Source organism: Ceratotherium simum, chromosome 30 (assembly GCF_057802395.1).
Source record: "Ceratotherium simum simum isolate JZ-2026a chromosome 30, ASM5780239v1, whole genome shotgun sequence".
Taxonomy (NCBI): domain Eukaryota; kingdom Metazoa; phylum Chordata; class Mammalia; order Perissodactyla; family Rhinocerotidae; genus Ceratotherium; species Ceratotherium simum.
Genome location: NC_141929.1, coordinates 20,765,461 through 20,783,044, shown reverse-complemented (window position 1 = coordinate 20,783,044; position 17,584 = coordinate 20,765,461).

Sequence of the window (17,584 nt, the reverse complement as noted above, 5' to 3'; positions counted from 1 at the left end):
AACATGGAAAAATCTCACAGGCATAACGTGGAGTGAGACTCTAGACCCAGAGGGAAACACACTGCATAACTCTATATAAATTCAGTAACTGGCCAGACGAGTCTGTGCCATTAGAAGCCAGAGCACTGGTCACCTCTGGTGGGGAGGGAGCTGGATACAGACTTAGAAGGGACATGAGGAGATTTTCTGGGCTACTGGAATTATCTTTTTTTTTTTTTCCATTAAGCTGTACATTTAAGATATGTGGCCTTTACCATATGTATGTTCTACTTCAAAAAAAATTTTTTTTAAGTGAGAGGGAATATGCTGGCCAGCAGGTGAATTTGTTGGAGTAGAGGCCCAGAGGCCTCCCTCCAGGTGAGGGCTGCTGTTGCACCTGCTGGGCTGACCCCTGCAGGGGGCGCTCTGCCTGCCCACCATGTCCTGCCATGCCCTCTTCCCAGAGGCCGGTGAACCTGAGCCCCAGATGGGAGGGGACACACACACACACACACACACAGAGCCCTGCTGGGGCTGAACTGCAGGGCCTGGGCATGGCCCAGGGGAACGTGGTCTGGAGAAGGGAGAGGATAGGCTCAGTCACGCCGAGCTTCAGAGTATCAGGGTCAGAGAGAGAAGCCGAGCCTCCCGCCCCCACCTCGAGGCAGGGCCCCTGCAGTGTGGCCCCTGTCCTGTCTCATCAGCCCAGGACTTTGCACTCTGCCTACCCCCTGCCTTGGCTGCCATGGCTCCAGAGTTCTCATGCTGCCTCCTTGAGCCTCAGTTTTTTCCATCTCTAAAATGGGCTTGTTATCACCTTGGAAGATGGCCATAAGGACACAATGTGGCCATGCCTGGCCCAGCACCTCCCACACAGAACATACCCACATCCACATGTCCGGCCCTTTCAGTTAGCCCCCTTCCCTTGCTGTTGCAAATTGAGCATGTGATCAGTGTGGCAGGTCTCCCAGACTCAGGATGGGATCACCTCGGCCCCTATTAACCGTACAGTGGCCTTCCAGGCCCTCCCAGAAAGTTGGGGTTCAGTGGGGCTGGGTGGGGCTGGGACACTGTGATTTTTACAAGTTCCCCAGTGATTCTCATGTCGAGGACGTCACAGAAATTCTTCTGGCCAGGATGGAGTTATGCAGACTCCGAGGGAGATACTGGATGGGGATAATGGTACCCGCCCCATCAGGTGGTTTCAGGGACTCAGAGATGTTACTCTTCTGGGGCGTGTGCTGATGAGCTTCCAGCCCCTACCCTCAAGTCCAAGCACAGAGTAGGTGCTCAGTCGACTGTATTATTGTGGGAGATTCAGCAATGGACCCAGGCACAGGAGGCTAGGAAGAAGGGGCCCCATTAGGTACACAGCAAGCCAGGGTTGCGCCCCCACAGGCCTCTTAGGTCAATGAGGCCCAGACAGGAGACGAAGGTCCCAGCAGTGGGGTGCAAAGCTACAGCGCAGCCCCCTGCAGGAAGCCTCGAGGCTTGGAAGGGAAACTGACCACGACCCTGAAAACAACTGCCACCCTTTCTGACTCCCGTTGTGTGACCCACACACTCCCAGAGGAGCTTTGCCAACATCCTCTCTTGGAAGGCCCTCGCAGGCTGAGGGGCAAGAAGGATCGGGACTTTCATGGACCCTCAGCACTTCCGCCTTTGCGGGCACCTTCCTCCATAAAACAAATAATGGAAAATTATATTTTATGGCTACATTGGTATAATGATGAATATAATCCACCCTGGATTACATTTATTTTTTTTCTCATTTTAGAAGATATTAGAACATTTTTGTGCCCCCCCATATCCGTTTCAACTGCTACTCTAACAAGCCATCATAAATTTAGTGGCTTAAAACAACATAAATTTATTATTTGACAGGTCTGGAGGTCAGAAATCAGAAATGGGTCTCATCGGGCTAAAACAAAGGTGTCAGCAGGGCTGTATTCCTTCAGGAGGCTCTAGGGAAGAATCCGTTTCCTCGCATTTTCCAGCCTCCAGAGGCCACCGGAGTTCCTTGGCTCGTGGCCGGTTCCTCCATCTGCAAAGCCAGCAATGGCCGGTTGCGTTCTTCTCACCTCGCATCAGTCTCTCACTTTCTGTCTCCCTCTCCCACATCCGAGGAGCCTGTGGTCACGCTGGACCCACCAGAATAATCCAGGATTATCACCCTATTTTAAGGTCAACTGATTAACAACTCTAATTCATCTGCAACCTTAATTCCCCTTTGCCACGTAGTATAACATATTCACAGTTTTCGGGGATTAAGACGTGGTCATCTTTGGGAGGCCGTTATTCCACCTAGCCCAGCCCCTAAAATAGTGTCTTGGGCCATAGGCACTGTGCTTGCTGTGCCTAATGGATCAATCGGCCCTGAGCATTAGTGTTCCCACGTTATAGCTGAGAAAACAGAGGCTCAGAGAGTGCGAGCAGTTCACTAGAGGTCACCCAGCATGGAGCTGAGATGCCAGCTCAGCCTTGCCTGTCTCTGAAGTCAGGGATGGGGTGCACAGCTGTGGTCAGGAGCCTGGGGAAGGTCGTGCTGCGGCACCAACAGCTGCAGCACCTGGAAGGGCCTGGGTTTGGTGAGGAGAGGCAGGCGGCTGGACTGGGGGCTGACCCAGCACTTCCAAGCTCCAAGTCCCCAAGCAGGAAGGCAATGCTTACAGCACTGACGACGCAGGGGGATGGGGGTACCAGGGGTGCCATGATTCACGGCCCAGCAGATGCTTCCCTGCACCCATGTGCTGATTCTTAATAAAACAGATTCATTTATCTCTGACATTTATGACTGGAGACAGAAATCATGTTGGGGAAAACGCATTACTTTTCAAAGGTACATTTGTTTCTTCCTCATCACCTACCAGTAAGCAGATGCAGGAGGAGGTGTTTATTTGAGCTTCCTAGTAACCCGTAGTTAAGTTGCTAACGCACTATGAAAAATGCAGTTATGCAGGTGAGGGCCTCCTATTCGGGACCGACAAGCCAGGCTGCGGAGATGGCTAGAGACCTCACTATGACCCTGCGACATGGGGACTGGACCCAGCGAGCGCAGAGAGGCCAACAGTCGGGGGAGGGGTATGTCCAGCAGAAGTCAAGGACCCTGAACTCTGAGATGGGGAATTGGAGGATTCAAGGGGCACCAGGGAGGGTGACAAGGGATCATCCTGGGGCCACAGTGGGGCTTGCAGCAGGACGTAAGCATGGTGAAGAAGAAGAAGGGTCCAGAACTTGAGGGGCGTGTCCAAAAGCTCATTAGTGCACCCCCTAGAATAGTAACACCTGCAGTCCACACAGTGCCCAGGGTGTGCAACTGGCGGACAGCTTCTTGAACCCTCACAGTGTGACAGCCATAGCTGACACATATCGGGGTGCTGACCCTGGGGGCACTGTCCCTGCGTCTCACACAATGCCTGCCAGAAGTAGCCCCGGTTTTCCAGGCGAGAAAACCAAGGCACAGAGAGGTTAATACACCTGCCCATGATCACACAGCTCAGGGGCTGAGATTCATACATAAGTGGGTGGGCACCACAGGCAAGAGGGGCAGGCCTCTCCTTGCTCTGCCAGGCTGGTCTGAGCAACCAAGAGTCCCAGGGAGGCCCCCGGACCCTTCCCTCTTCCCCAAATCCACCGCACACATCAGGCAGCCCTGCCTGGGTCTCTGTTGCTGCCGCCGCCTACCATTGACGAGGTCTCAGGCTGAGAGCAGAAGGGAGCAGGTGAGGGAGGCGTGAATCACCCCCTCCCCAGAGGCCTGCCCCCATCGCCTCGCAGATAATTCTCCCTAATGTTTATTGCCTTTCCGCTTATTTATTAGCCAGGCTGTCTCAAAATTTACGCCAAATCAATGTCGGAGCAACAGCTCAGCTGCAAGGATTGATTTCTTTTCTTTAAGGTGACACGAGCTCAGTTGAGAGGCCCTGAGCACAAGCCTCACATTTGCTGAAAAGACGCTGCTCGGCAAGAGGATTCGTGGGGAGAATCCCAAAAGCTGGAGCGCCCCTGGGCAAGCCACTGGTCCTCACTGCTCGGCTCGCGGTTCCCAGCGTAGCGCCGTCAACCTCAACGCCAAGGGGAACAAAAGAGCAGGAAGAGGTGTCCCGGAGGACGGGCCCCGCCAACACCCCACCTCAGTTACCCCGGACGGGCGTGTCTCCTCTCCTCCAATTCCTCAGTGAGGAAACTGAGGCACAGAAACGTTGAGAAACTCACCCAAGCCACACAGTGACCTCAAGTTTGTCAACCTCTGAATATATGGGACTTCCCTGAACCTAGTGATGGTGGGAGTCTTTTCCCCAAAGTAAATTCGCTGAGTTTCTGAAACCACACCATAAAATGAACTGTCATGAAGCAGGATGCGTTTTCCCACAGGAACGTCGTGAGATGTTGGGCTTGGGGTCCTGATCCATGACGGGGCATCCGGTGCATCATAAATATGACCAACCCTGCGTCATAAATATACACGTACGATAACGGTAAATGTCTTCATAATCAGCTGAAATGTAAACCCTAAATGGTCATGTAAAATTTGTCACAAGTCCTAGAACTTGGGAACGAATACAGTGCACATATGTGTCATAGGAGAAACCCCAAAGTGTTATAAATAATGCATCCATTCAGTGCGGAAAACATAAAGTTCTCCCATACCGTAAACTTGACTTTAAAGTAATAAGTTGCTATAGCAGGATTATAGAATTGCAGAGGAGGGAGTGGTCTTAAATATTATTTATTCTGGTCCCCATCTGACGCTGGGGTCCTCACCACAACAGCACTGCAGAGTCTTCCAGCCTCCGCTTGTACATCCCCAGGGACAGGGAGCTCACTACCTCCAGGCTCCTAGTCTGCTCTGGGTTAGACCTCCCTGTGGCTTCACACTGCATCCTCTGGTCGCTCGAAAGGAATGAACACAGCGCTCCAGTCAGAGCCTGGCCAGCGTAGAGGAGGCCTTGGGGAGGTCCTGTCCTTGATTAATGCTCTGTCACCTACTAGCTGTGTGACTCTAGGTAAGGTACTTCACCTCTATGAGCCTCAATTTCCCCATCTGTTGATTGGGCATTAATAATAGTACCTACCTCATACGCTGTGGTAAGGGCCAAATAAGGTCATCCGTGTTAGCTATCATTATTTATTAATATTATCATCCCAATCAGTGTCCTCAGTTTCTCTTATATGTGTCTCCCTGTCTTTGAGCAGCTGCTCTTGATTTTTTTTAAGTCCAAGCAAGTGCAAAGCCTTCAACTCATCCTTCTAATGTTACATATTGTTACTTTGAACCATTTCTTCACCCTGTCGAGACATCTTTGGATCGTGACCATGTCACCCAATGCATCCTCCATCCCATCAGAGTTTGAATAGCCTACTGATTTGATTGGTTGACAATCAATGTCTTCTTCTAAGTCATTGATGAAAAATGCTGATCTAGATGGCCTGGGATGGAGCCCTGTGGCATACCCCTGGAGACCTTCCTCTGGGTCAATGTCTCCCAAACTGTGTTCCGTGGAACATTTATTTTCCAGGAGATACAAATATGTGTTTGGGAATAAAGGAGCCTATGATCAGATGAGGCTGACACACAACAGGTGCTAAAACAGTATTTGCATGAAAAAGCAAACACATATCATCTAATGGTAAGCTTCCAGGCTAGATGGTTTACCTTCCAATAGTATGAGCCCTTAGATCTGTTTTGTCCACTGAGATTTAATTTTACAAAAGAATTCCAAGCTACATGAAAAAATGCTCAACATCAATAATCATTACAGATATGCAAATCAAAACCACAATGAAATACGTTGTCACACCTATAAAGATGGCTACTATTAAAAGAAAAAAATATAAAATAAATGTTGGTGAGGACGTGAAGAAATTGGAAGCCTTGTGTACTATTGGTGGGGATGAAAAATGGTGTAGCCGCTGTGGAAAACAGTATGGTAGTTCCTAAAACAATTAAAAATATAATTACCATATCATCCAGTAACTTCACTTCCGAGTATATACCCAACAGAATTGAAAGCAGGGACTCAAACATATCCGTACACCCATGTTCATAGCAGCATTATTCGCAATAGCCAAAAAGTAGAAGCAACCCAAGTATCCATCGACAGATGAGTGGATAAACAAAATGTGTTATATACGTATAGTGAAATTTTATTCAGCCTTAAAAAGGAAGGAAATTCTGACACTTGCTACAACATGGACAAGCCTTGAGGACATTTTGCTAAGTGAAATAAGCCAGTCACAAAAGGACAGATACTATGTGATTCCACTTATATGAGGTTCCTAGAGCAGTCAAACTCATAGAGACAGAAAGTAGAATGGCGGTTGCCAGGGGCTGGGTGAAGGGGGAACGGGGAGTTGTTGTTTAATGGGTAGGCAGTTCCCGTTTTGCAAGATGAAAAGAGTTCTGGAGATGCATGGTGGTGATGGTTGCACAATAATGTGAAAGTATTTAATGCCACTGAACTGGACACTTAAAAATGGCTAAGATGGTAAACCTTCTGTTAGGTGTACATCCTCCAGGGACCCTGCACATAACCAGTCACTCCCTCCCTCCTCAGATGCTCAACTTCTTTCAATGCCCCCGCCCCTGGTGAGAACCCAGCCACACCAGCACCTGAGAGGCCCCAGGGCACTTCCTGGGGGCTCTTGTTTGGTCGCACAGGAGGCAGCAGGGCAGCAGCAGCCACCAATTTTGACTCATCTCTGTAGGCTCCTATTCAGATCCTGGGCACCAGCTTCCACAGGCTGCCCCCTCCCACAGCCACCTCAGGCCTCCCCGCCGGGGGCACCACCCCTCCCAGCCCCACGTGGCTCCGCTGGAGCCCCTACCAGGGCCATGGACAGACCTGCTTGGACCACAGGGGATTGAGCACCCCAAGTATTCTGTGCAACTCCCCCTGATGTCTGAGAACCAGCACCCCCTCAGACCTGACGCACAGTGGCTGTTTGTTGAATAAGTTAATGCCCAACAGAGGTCTGACAGCCCCTGAGGGTGGGTGGAACTGTACCACCCAGGTGAATCTCTCGCCATCATTTCAGATCCCTCTCTGCCTCTTCTTCCAACCCCTGCCTGAGACTCAGCCTCCAGAGTGTTAAAGAAAAAAATATTCATGACGCTTGTTAAAGACGGTAAGGCAGACTTTATTCAGGACCGTTGCGATGGTACAGGGACCACTGCAATGGGATTTGCTGTTGGGGGAGAGAGACTGCGCTCAGCTCTGAACACAGTACCAGGAAGTGGGGATCTATAGCCAAGGAGCAGGGTGAGTGGGGTCAGCGGATGGAAAATTAGTAAGAGAAACATCAGGGGTAAGGGGGGATTCTGGCTCATCAGCCAACCTCTGGGGGATGGTGGAGGATGAGGAACCTGATCAGATATCAAGGATCGGGGGTTCTGGTTAAACTGACTTAGCAAGGTTCTTGCTAAAACTGGATTTTACAAGGAAGTGCCCAGAGGGGCTTAGGAGAAGGTTCCAGAGTCTGACTAAAGTTTGATCAAGAAGAGACTCTTCGTCCCCGGTCTCCCCTGGGGTTTGTGAATGGACTCTAATCAACAGTGCGTAAACATGAAACCTGCTATCATTCCACTCGCCTTTTCTCAAAGGACACCTTTTGAGAAAATGGGCCCCAGTCTCCCCAAAACGTCTGTCTAAGCAACTGTGAATGATCGTCTTGCCTCTTTCCACTGTGTCTTCTGAGAACAGTCACGGGAAGCCCTGAAGATGCTCGTCAGTTCTCCACAATGGCCACTAGATGGCGACATCATGCATCATTTACTTTCCAAAGAGAGAAGCCTCTTAATTTAGTCTTTGCTAAATTAAGCAAAAAGTAACCAATGGGAGGAAAAGAGGGGAAGTGGAAAGGCAGGGACTTTGAATTCCAGTTCCCCCTCCTTCTCCGTGGCTACATAACCTCAGACATGTCCTTTAATCTTCCAGAGCTTCTGCACCAGGAAAATGGGGCTAATGGTGGCACCTACTCCTAAGGCCGGGATTAAGTCCCGGTGCACATTGCCGTCTCCTGGGGAGATTTGAAAAATAGTGTGAAGTCCAGCCCCCACCCAGACCAATTAAATCAGAACCTCTAGGTGTGCCTTCCGCCAGGCTGGTACTTAGAGACAAAAACAACCACCACAAAAAGCTCCCAGACAACTGCAGCGTGCAGCCTTGGGGGAGAAACAGCGCTCTAGGGCAGCAGCTCTCAAGCATCAGAATCACTCGAAGCTCTTAAATAACAGATTGCTGGGCCCCACTCCCAGAGTCTCTGAGTTAGCGGGTCTGGGGTGGGGCCCAAGAACTGGCTGCTGCGGCTGTTCAGGGCCACGCTCTGAGAGCCACCGTCACGGAGAGAGAGCAAGTGAGCTAACGCATATGCAGCACCGAGCACCCGGCCGGGCACAGAGAAGCCCTCAACGGATGTCGGTGACTCTTTTCCTGAACCCACGGCCGAGCTTCCCGGCTCCATGTGGGTCCCCCCCGGCACCCATCTGAGCCCGGCTTTGAAGCTAGACACCCTGCCGTCTACTCGCTCTATGGCCAGAAATGAACCTTTGAGCCTTGATTTCACATCTGTAAAGGGGAGTCAGAACTCCTCCCTTGCCAGGACGTGATGAGAGAAGATAGTATTTGTAGAGTACCTGCACTGGGCAGGCTCAGGAAGTGCCAGCTAATCTTCATGGCCAGGGACTAGACCAAAAGCACAATAGACTAAAGAAAAACTATATATAAATTGGACTTCATTAAATTTAAAAGTTTTGTGTTTCAAAGGACACCATCAAGAAAGCGACAACTCAGAGAATGGGAAAAAACATTTGCAAACCGTATATTGGATAAGGGACTCATATCCAGGACATATAAAAACTCTTACAACAACAAAAAGACAAACCACTTAAAAATGGGCAAATGATTTGAACATTCTCCCAAAGATATACAAATAGCCAGTAAGCATGAAAAGATGCTCAACAGCATTAGTCATTTGGAAAATGCAAATCAAAACCACGATGAGATATCGCTTCACACGCACCAGGATGGCTAGAATCAAAAAGACAGATAGTAACGAGCATTGGTGAGGATGTGGAGAAATTGCAGCCCTCAGGTATTGCTGGTGGAAATGTAAAATGATGCCGCTGCTTTGGAAAACAGTTTGACAATTCCTCAAAAGATTAAATCTAGAGTTACTATATGATCCAGAAATTCCACTCCTACATGTATACCCCAAGAGAATTCAAAGCATGTTCACAAGTGTTCATAGCAGTCTTATTCATAATAGCAAAAAAGTAGAAACCACCCAAATATCCATCCACTGATGAATGGATAAATAAATGTGGTATATCTATACATTGGAATATTATTCAGCCATAAAAAGGAATAAGTTCTGATACATACTACAATGTGGATGAACCTTGAAAACATTGTGCTGAGTGAAAGAAGCCAGTCACAAAAGGCCACATATTATATGATTCCATTGCATGAAATGTCCAGAATAGGCAAATCCATGGAGACAGGAAGTAGATTAGTGGTTGCTAGGGGCTGGGGGGGAAGGGGTGTGGAGAGTGACCAGTAGTGGGTACCGGGTTTCTTTGAGGGGTGATGCAAATGTTCTGGGATCAGATAGTGGTGATTAATGCACAATTTTGTGAATATACTAACAAAACACTGAATTACATGATTTAAAATGGTGAGCTTTATAACACATGAATTACATCTCAACAAAGCTGTTATTTTAAAAAGGGGAGTAACTATATTCTTTACTGTTGTTGTTTGTTGTGGAGAAGATGATATTTGGATTGAATTTCCAGGAGCTGGAGGGGCTAGAGGCTCTTGGGGAGGTGGAATTCCAGGCAGTGGAGATGGCACATGCAAAGGCCCTGTGGCCCAACAGAGCTCTCTGCTTACCAGGAACTCAATCCCTCAGCACCGCTAGAGCTGAAGGGTAGGGAGTGGGGCTGCAGGGAGCAGCAGGGCCTTGAATGCCAGGCTGAGGAGCTTGGACCTTGTCCCAAGGAGTGAAAGATAGTGGCTGCTGTGCAGGAACCAGCACCAAACAGCAGACTGGTGAGAATCGAGCTGGGACGGGGTGAGGCTATGCATGACCCTCACAGGGTGAGGGAGGGCCATAGTAGGAGTCCCAGAGCTGACGGCCCTGCAGGGCTGGCCTATAGCAGAGGGTGGCAAACCATCCCCCATTGAGCCGCCCCAGGACTCCAGACTCCGCCCCCCAAACCCCGCCGCCCTGACCCCAGTCTTCCCTCACCCCAGCCAAGGCCCACCATGTGTTTCCTGTGAGTGACCCCAGCCAGGACTCAGAAGCGGACGGGAACTTCCCCAGAAGTACCATCGGGCCTGAGGCAGCTGTTCTCAGAGATGGCTCCTCAGCCATCTCTGCTGAGCACAGGAACCCCAGATGGCGGCCAGATTCTCAGACCTGGGGGTGCAGAAACAGCCCAAGCCCTTGAAGAGTCGTCATACAGACAAAAGATCCTCAGCTCCCTCCTCTCGGCTGGTTTGGCTGCACCCCCCAACCCCAAGAGGCCAGGTTCCCACCGGACTGTCACAGCCCTGCCTGCCCCTTCCTGCCACCAGGCTTGTTAGAACCGCACATAAACTGAGAGTTAGGCTCAGAGACACCCCGTGAGTATGAGCTTCTGCACAGGGGCTGATTAGAGTCTCTCTGGTTTCCCTCTTGGTTCTCAGTGCATCGCGGGTGGGTGAGGATGGGGGATCCCCAAGACCTCCACCAGCCTGAGTGATCGGTTCCATCCAGTCTGCCTTGGGCTCTTGCTGGCAGCTTCCTTCCCCAGGACCAGCTCAGACTCCCTGTCCCCCAGCTGGACTGTGCCCGAAAGACCTGCCTCAGGCCACACGGGGCGGGGAGGGGAGCAGGAGTAGTGTGTGGTGAGGGTCTGGAGGTGGCCCGGAGAAGGGATGGGCCAGAGTAGGCAGGAAGCAGATGTCTCAGGCTTGCCAGGTCTGGCCCGGCTGCCAAACTGCCGTGCCTAGGGCTGTGCCAGAGCCATATCTGTTTGCCCCATCAAGAAGCAGGACTGACCGGCCCCTGAGCCACCTTCCTGCCCTACAGATGGCGAAGCCCCTGACCATTGTTCTCCAGGACACTTTGACGGAGGACGCAAGGAATGTGGGGCCCGGAGACAGGAAGTCCTGGCTTCTGCGGGGCAAGCTCTCTGCCAGACTAAGGCCTGCCTTCCAGAGAGGGAGGCAGGAGCCTTGCCCCTCTCAGCTCACTGGGCCACCTTGGAGCAAGGCCTTGACCTCTCTGGCCCTCTGCAGAAGGCTTGGTCAATGGCACAGGCAATCATTGACACAGGCAGATGGTTCCAGAGGATGGAGGAGGAACGTGCTGACAAGGCCTGGCCCTCCCTTGGCCTGGCTGCACCCTTCAGCCCACTCATGCACCATAAACGCACACACGGTCGCATCCATGGGGGCGCCTGACATGCTCCACGTGTGCTCTTGTACATACACACATAGCCACACAGCTGCCAAACACACATGCAGTGCCTGTGCTCACCCCCTCACAAGTGTACACACGTGCCTCCTTCACACACTCACAGCATCATTGTCATGACTAACATTTATTGAGCAGCTACTGTATACCGGAGACTGCTCTATGCACTTTACGTGACTCTTCTCAATTCCTCCTTCCAGCAAGCCCGTGAGGAGGGCACGCAATCACTCCCACTTTACAGGAGGGGAAACTAAGGCACCCAAGGCTGCATGGCGTGTCCAGGATCAGCAGGACCGTAAGCGGCAGAGGCAGATGCCCAGGACGTGACCACAGGGCACCCCTCCGAACCCTCACGTCCCGTGGCTCCTTGAGATTCCCCCAGCCCACAGCACTGGAGCACCGTTTCCTAACCGCCTTCCCCGGATGTTGGGAGAGAAAAGTGAGAAACATCTGGGAAAGTCCTCTGCTGATGAGGCATTGTTCTCGCTGTCGGGAATTCAGGCCCTGCTCAACCCGGCCTTTCCTGGCCTCGGAGAGGCCTCGCTTAGCTCCCGGCCTCCCGTCCACACTCAGCGGCTATGATCCGTGGTTCTCCAGCCTGTGGCCTCTCCCTGGTGTGACCTCAGGCCAGCAGGTGGCTGGATGAGGACAGGGTGGGCTGGACGGGTCGATTCTCCTAAAATTCAGGGCTCCTTGGGCACCTGCCTGGCGTGAGGCCCCCCAGTGTCCCCGGCCTGGGCTCCACTCCTGGCTTCATCCCCAGCCAGCCCCACACTGCCCTCTCAGCACCTCAATGCCTCCCCCCACGGAATGGCTTCTCCTTCCCAAGTAGGCCTCTGTGCCTTTGACCTGCCATTCCCTCTGCCTGGCCAGTCTTTCCTCCTGCTCTGTGCTTGGTGAGCTCCTGGCCGTCCGTTCAGAGCAGCTTGGGGACACCGTCCTCCGGCAGCTCCAGGCCCCTCCTCTGAGTACACCTCTGGCACCAACCTGGCCCCACCCAGTGTGGCTCACACCAGTCTGGGCACGTGTCTCTCCCACCAGAGGGGGGACACATCAAGGGCAGGAACCCAGCTTGGGTCACCTCTGTGTCTCCCACACCCAGCACAGAGCTAGGCAAAGCCTGGGCATCATTAATAGTATTTTTCAATAATAAACAAGCATAAAACATCATTAAACAGTAACAGGGTGTCAGGAGGAGGAGGATGTTGTGGAGTGAACACTCAACTAAGAACCAGAGGAAGACAGCTGGAATCCTGCCTCTGCTCCTTGAGAGCTATGTGACCTTGGGCAAGTTACTCAGCCTCTCTGAGCCACAGGTCGCTCATTGGGGAAATAGGAATAGTATTTACACCTCTCAGGGCTGTTGTGAGAAATCATTACATGAGAAAATAGAGGAGAGGCCCAATAGGCTTGGAAACTGAACAAGTGCAGTGCAGGTGGGCTAGAAGCTTCCCAGGTGGCATTTCCAGAATGGGAGACTAGGAAGGCCGGATGGAGGAGTGGTGAGTTTGAGCTGGGCAGTGGAGGGATAGGAGCATATGGGCTGGCAGAGAGAAGGGAAGAGTGTCCTAGGTGACAAGGGCAACATGGGCAAAGGCTCGGAGGCAGGAAGCTGGAGCAACTCAGCCTAAGACTGGGTCTAGGCTGTTCGGAAGGCTCAGCACCCCCACGTGAGCCCCAGTTAGAGCTGGGCAGTGCCAAGCCAGGGCTGGTTACTTAATGCTGTGAAATGGGCAGAGCCGTACCCCCGCTCAGGTCACCGCGAGTACTAGAAATAAGGTGCAGAGCCTGGGACAGGGATGACACATACAGGTGCTCAGTTCATGGTAGCGTTGGTGACTGTAATTGACTCCACCCTAGTCTCAGGGTTCATCAAGGGACGGTATCTCACTTCCCTGGGTCCCCACCCCCAGGCTGGCACAGACCTGGGCACCCAGCAGGGCTGAGAGATCGATTGATTCAGTGCCTCCTGGAAGCCTTCAGGAAAAGGACCCGCTGTGTGCTGGAATATACCACAGAACACAGGTATACACCCGGCTGTATGCCTTATGTCTGCCTCAATGTGCCAGAGGTTTATCCACCCATTCATTCACTCATTCATGCATTCATTCATTCAATGACCCCTGCTCTGTGCCCACCCAGAGCTCAGCTTGAGTACTCAAAGGTAGGCCCAGCCCCGATCTGCTCTGAGGAGCTCTCCCTGTTGCTTGTGGAACCACAGCTGAGGGCAAGACCCCTCTCCTGCTCCTCCTCCTTGCTCCTCCTCCCACCTGAGCCCCCCATAACCCCACACTGACCCCTATTCTATGTCCCCCGAAGGTTGTGCCCACCCCCTCGGCACAGCCAGGGAGCCTTCCCCAAAGCCCTGCTGGGCCAGAGCATTTTCCCTTTGTCCACACTCAGCGGGCTGGCTCACAAAGCCCCTGCACTCGCAGCCCACAGGCCACATCTCTCCCGTGTAGGCAGGAGCCAGTGGACAGCCTGTGAGCCCAACACACTCAGCTGTCCCCTTTGTCCCCTGGCCCAGGAAAAGTCTGACCCTCAGATGCCCAGAGTCCTCAGCAGCCACAGGTGTCTGGAGCAATTATCTGGAGAAAAGAGGAAGGAAATGAAAAATGCTTCAAGCTACCAACAGAACCCATCACGTACACTCCAGGCGCTTTCTCACAAGAGAACTTAACTTGATCCCTGGCCTACGTGTTCTGTGACACTGTGTGCCTTGCTCAGGGCTCTCTGCGAGGATTTTGCATACAGGTCCAGGGCCACTCGGTGCAGGGGTGGGGAGCCCTACACACCCACGCAATCCCCGAGGAAGCCACAGATCTGGCCCGCAAGGGGCTGACTGCCGTTCTAATGAGTGATGGTTTCAAGTCCACATTTTTGGACCAGTCATCTTGTTCCAGGCGCCCGCCAGACACACAAAGGAGACAGAATCCAAGTGGAGGGAGGGGAGATGAGCAGATTAGCAAGGTGTTGGACCGTGAAGGGGTTTTGTAAAATGCCAAGGAGCACAGAGAGAGTGGAGCAGCAGAGGAGAGAGCCAAGGAGGGGAGATTTGGGTCGAGAAGGCTGGTGGGGGCTCTGCGAGCAGGTAAGGGGGCAGAGAGAAGGCAACCCTGGGCAAAGACCCAGAGGCGTGAGCTGCATGGCTTTACCACCACTGCCTCCACAGAAGCCGGTGGCATGGCTTCCCTGCACCATCCCTGGGCCTCCCACACTCTGGGGAAGAAGGAACAGGAACCCTGGTTTGAGGAGCCCCTACTGTGCACCAGACACAGTTTGGTGGGCAGGAAACCTTGGTGGGTGAGGAGACAGCCTTTGGAAACAGAGGCCTGGGTCGGAATTTCCGTTCTACCACTGACAAGCTCTGTGATCTTGGGGAGCACTTAATTCTCAGTCTCTGTTTCCCCGTCTGTGTAATGAGGATAACAATAGTGCCGTCCCCCAGGGTTGTCCTCAGGACTGAAAGAGGAGTCCCCAGGGAGAGAGCTCCGTGCACGGCCAGCACACTCAGCTGCGGTCCTTAGACATGAGCATGCAAAAACGTCACTGGAGGAGCTGCAAACATGTAGGTCTCAGGGTTCCGTGACCAGCCATTCTGACTCCACCTGCCTGGGGAGGCCCAGGAATCTGCATTTCAACCACACTTCCCAGCTGATTCGGAGGCCGGCGACCTGAAGACCACATTTGGAGAAACGCCTGCTCAATAACTGCTTGTTGTTACCGTCATTTATTTTCTGTGTCTGATTTGACCCTCCAGACAGCCCTGCAAAGTGGTACTGGCAGCCCATTTCACAGGTGAGGGAAGAGGCTCAGAGAGGCAAGTCGACAGCCTCAGGTCACACAGCCAGCGATGGGCCAGGGTAGGAGCTCAACCGGGTCCACCAACCCCAAGCCCGAACCTCTCCAAGCAGGGCGTGACAGGGCCCCCTCCCTGGACAGCTCTCGTCCTGGCAGAGGCTGGGTGGGTGTCCGCAGGCCTCGTTGGTACGGTCCCCAGCCCACCCCCACTGCCCTCATTCTTGCTTCCTCCTCCAGCTGCTAATCAGGTCTCGCAGACCATCCCGTTTCCTGCCGGCCCCCCAGCTGCCTCCCCTGCTCCTGATGGCGCTTCCTGGCCTTGTGCCCTCCTGTTACCTCCTTTGCCTCCAGACGGGTTAGAGCAGGGGCTAGGCAGTGGCAGAAATCGGGCATGAGATCCTGAGGAGGCCCTGAGGGGCACTAGCCTCCCTCCCATGGCCTGGACCACCTCTGCATGGCGACCCCACCCCCACCCCAGGGGCACAAGTCTGGATGCCATTCCCTTGTTTACAGATGATGGGAACAGCGGGCTTCAGGGCAGAGTCAACTTCCTCATGGACTGGGAGTACAAAGGGAACCAGCAGATGGTGCCAGGACAGACCCTGTCCCTGTCTGCCACCTGCGCCAGTCTGAGACCCAGCAGGAAGTCATGCCCGGCCAGGCCCGGCCCCGTGGGCACGTAGACTCACGTAGGGCAGGGATGAGGGGGATCAGGCTGGGGCACCAGGGACGGAGCGTGGGCCTGTCCTGGCTCCTCAAGGGCCCTTCCCACCCTCTGGCAGGAGAAGGCAGAGTTAATCCTGTTGGAGAAGGAAAGTCTGAGCCTTTGTTTGTTCATTCCACAAACGGTGATCGAATGTGCTGGATCCCGCTCAGAGGCCGCCTCGGGACTGTTATCCTTCCAGCAGGTCGCTCTCCTTGCTCCAGCATCATCTGGCTTCCTGGCTGCTGGACGTCCCCTCAGCACACAAACACGCCACCACAGCCTCAAAAAGACAACAAAAAGCCTCCCATGTCTCTGCTCCCACCACGGCAAGTCTTGGGGAAGGAGCTGTGATCACGTGTGCCTCTACTCGCCCATGCCCCCTGCTCTAGCCCGGCCCCTCTAATCCACCCTGTCCGCTCCTCTCCATCTAACCTGCACTGCTCACAGTCATCCATGACCTCCGTCCTCCAAACCCAGCAGTCGAGTCTCAGCCCTCGTTTTTCCCAGGATGACCCAGCTGACACCCCACTGTGCTGGCCTGGCTTCCACGGCCCTGCCCTCTCCCAGCTTCCCTCCTTCCTCACTGGGCCCTCTTCTAATGGATCTACACACCTTGGAGGGCCGGGGCCTCCCTCTCTGTAAGCTCATCCACTCCCATGGCCTCAGGGGCCAGCCCTAAGTGTCCCCCCCAACCCCCCCCAACCTCATCTCCAGGCCACCCGTCTCCACCTGTCCCCACCCCTGTCTCCACCCCGTCTCCACCCCTGTCTCCACCTGTCCCCACCTGTCTCCACCCCTGTCTCCACCTGTCCCCACCCCTGTCTCCACCCCATCTCCACCTGTCCCCACCTGTCTCCACCCCGTCTCCACCTGTCCCCACCCCTGTCTCCACCCCGTCTCCACCTGTCCCCACCTGTCTGCACCCCTGTCTCCACCTGTACCCACCCCTGTCTCTACCCCGTCTCCACCTGTCCCCACCCCTGTCTCCACCCCGTCTCCACCTGTCCCCACCTGTCTCCACCCCTGTCTCCACCTGTACCCACCCCTGTCTCCACCCCGTCTCCACCTGTCCCCACCCATCTCCACCCCGTCTCCACCTGTAACCACCCCTGTCTCCACCCCGTCTCCACCTGTCCCCACCTGTCTCCACCCCTGTCTCCACCTGTACCCACCCCTGTCTCCACCCCGTCTCCACCCGTCCCCACCCGTCTCCACCCCTGTCCCCACCCGTCTCCACCTGTAACCACCCGTCTCCACCCCTGTCTCCACCTGTACCCACCCGTCTCCACCCCGTCTCCACCTGTCCCCACCCGTCTCCACCCCGTCTCCACCCCTGTCTCCACCTGTACCCACCCATCTCCACCCGTCTCCACCTGTCCCCACCCCTGTCTCCACCTGTCCCCACCCCTGTCTCCACCCCTGTATCCAACTGTAGCTACCCCTGTCTCCACCCCTGTCTCCAACTATATCCACCCCTGTCTCCAACTGTATCCATCCCTGTCTCCACCAGTCTCCAACTGTATCCACCCCATCTCCAACTGTACCCACCCCTGTCTCCAACTGTAGCCACCCCTGTCTTCAACTGTAGCCACCTGTCTCCAGCTGCCAACCTGACATCGCCACTGGGTTGTGTAA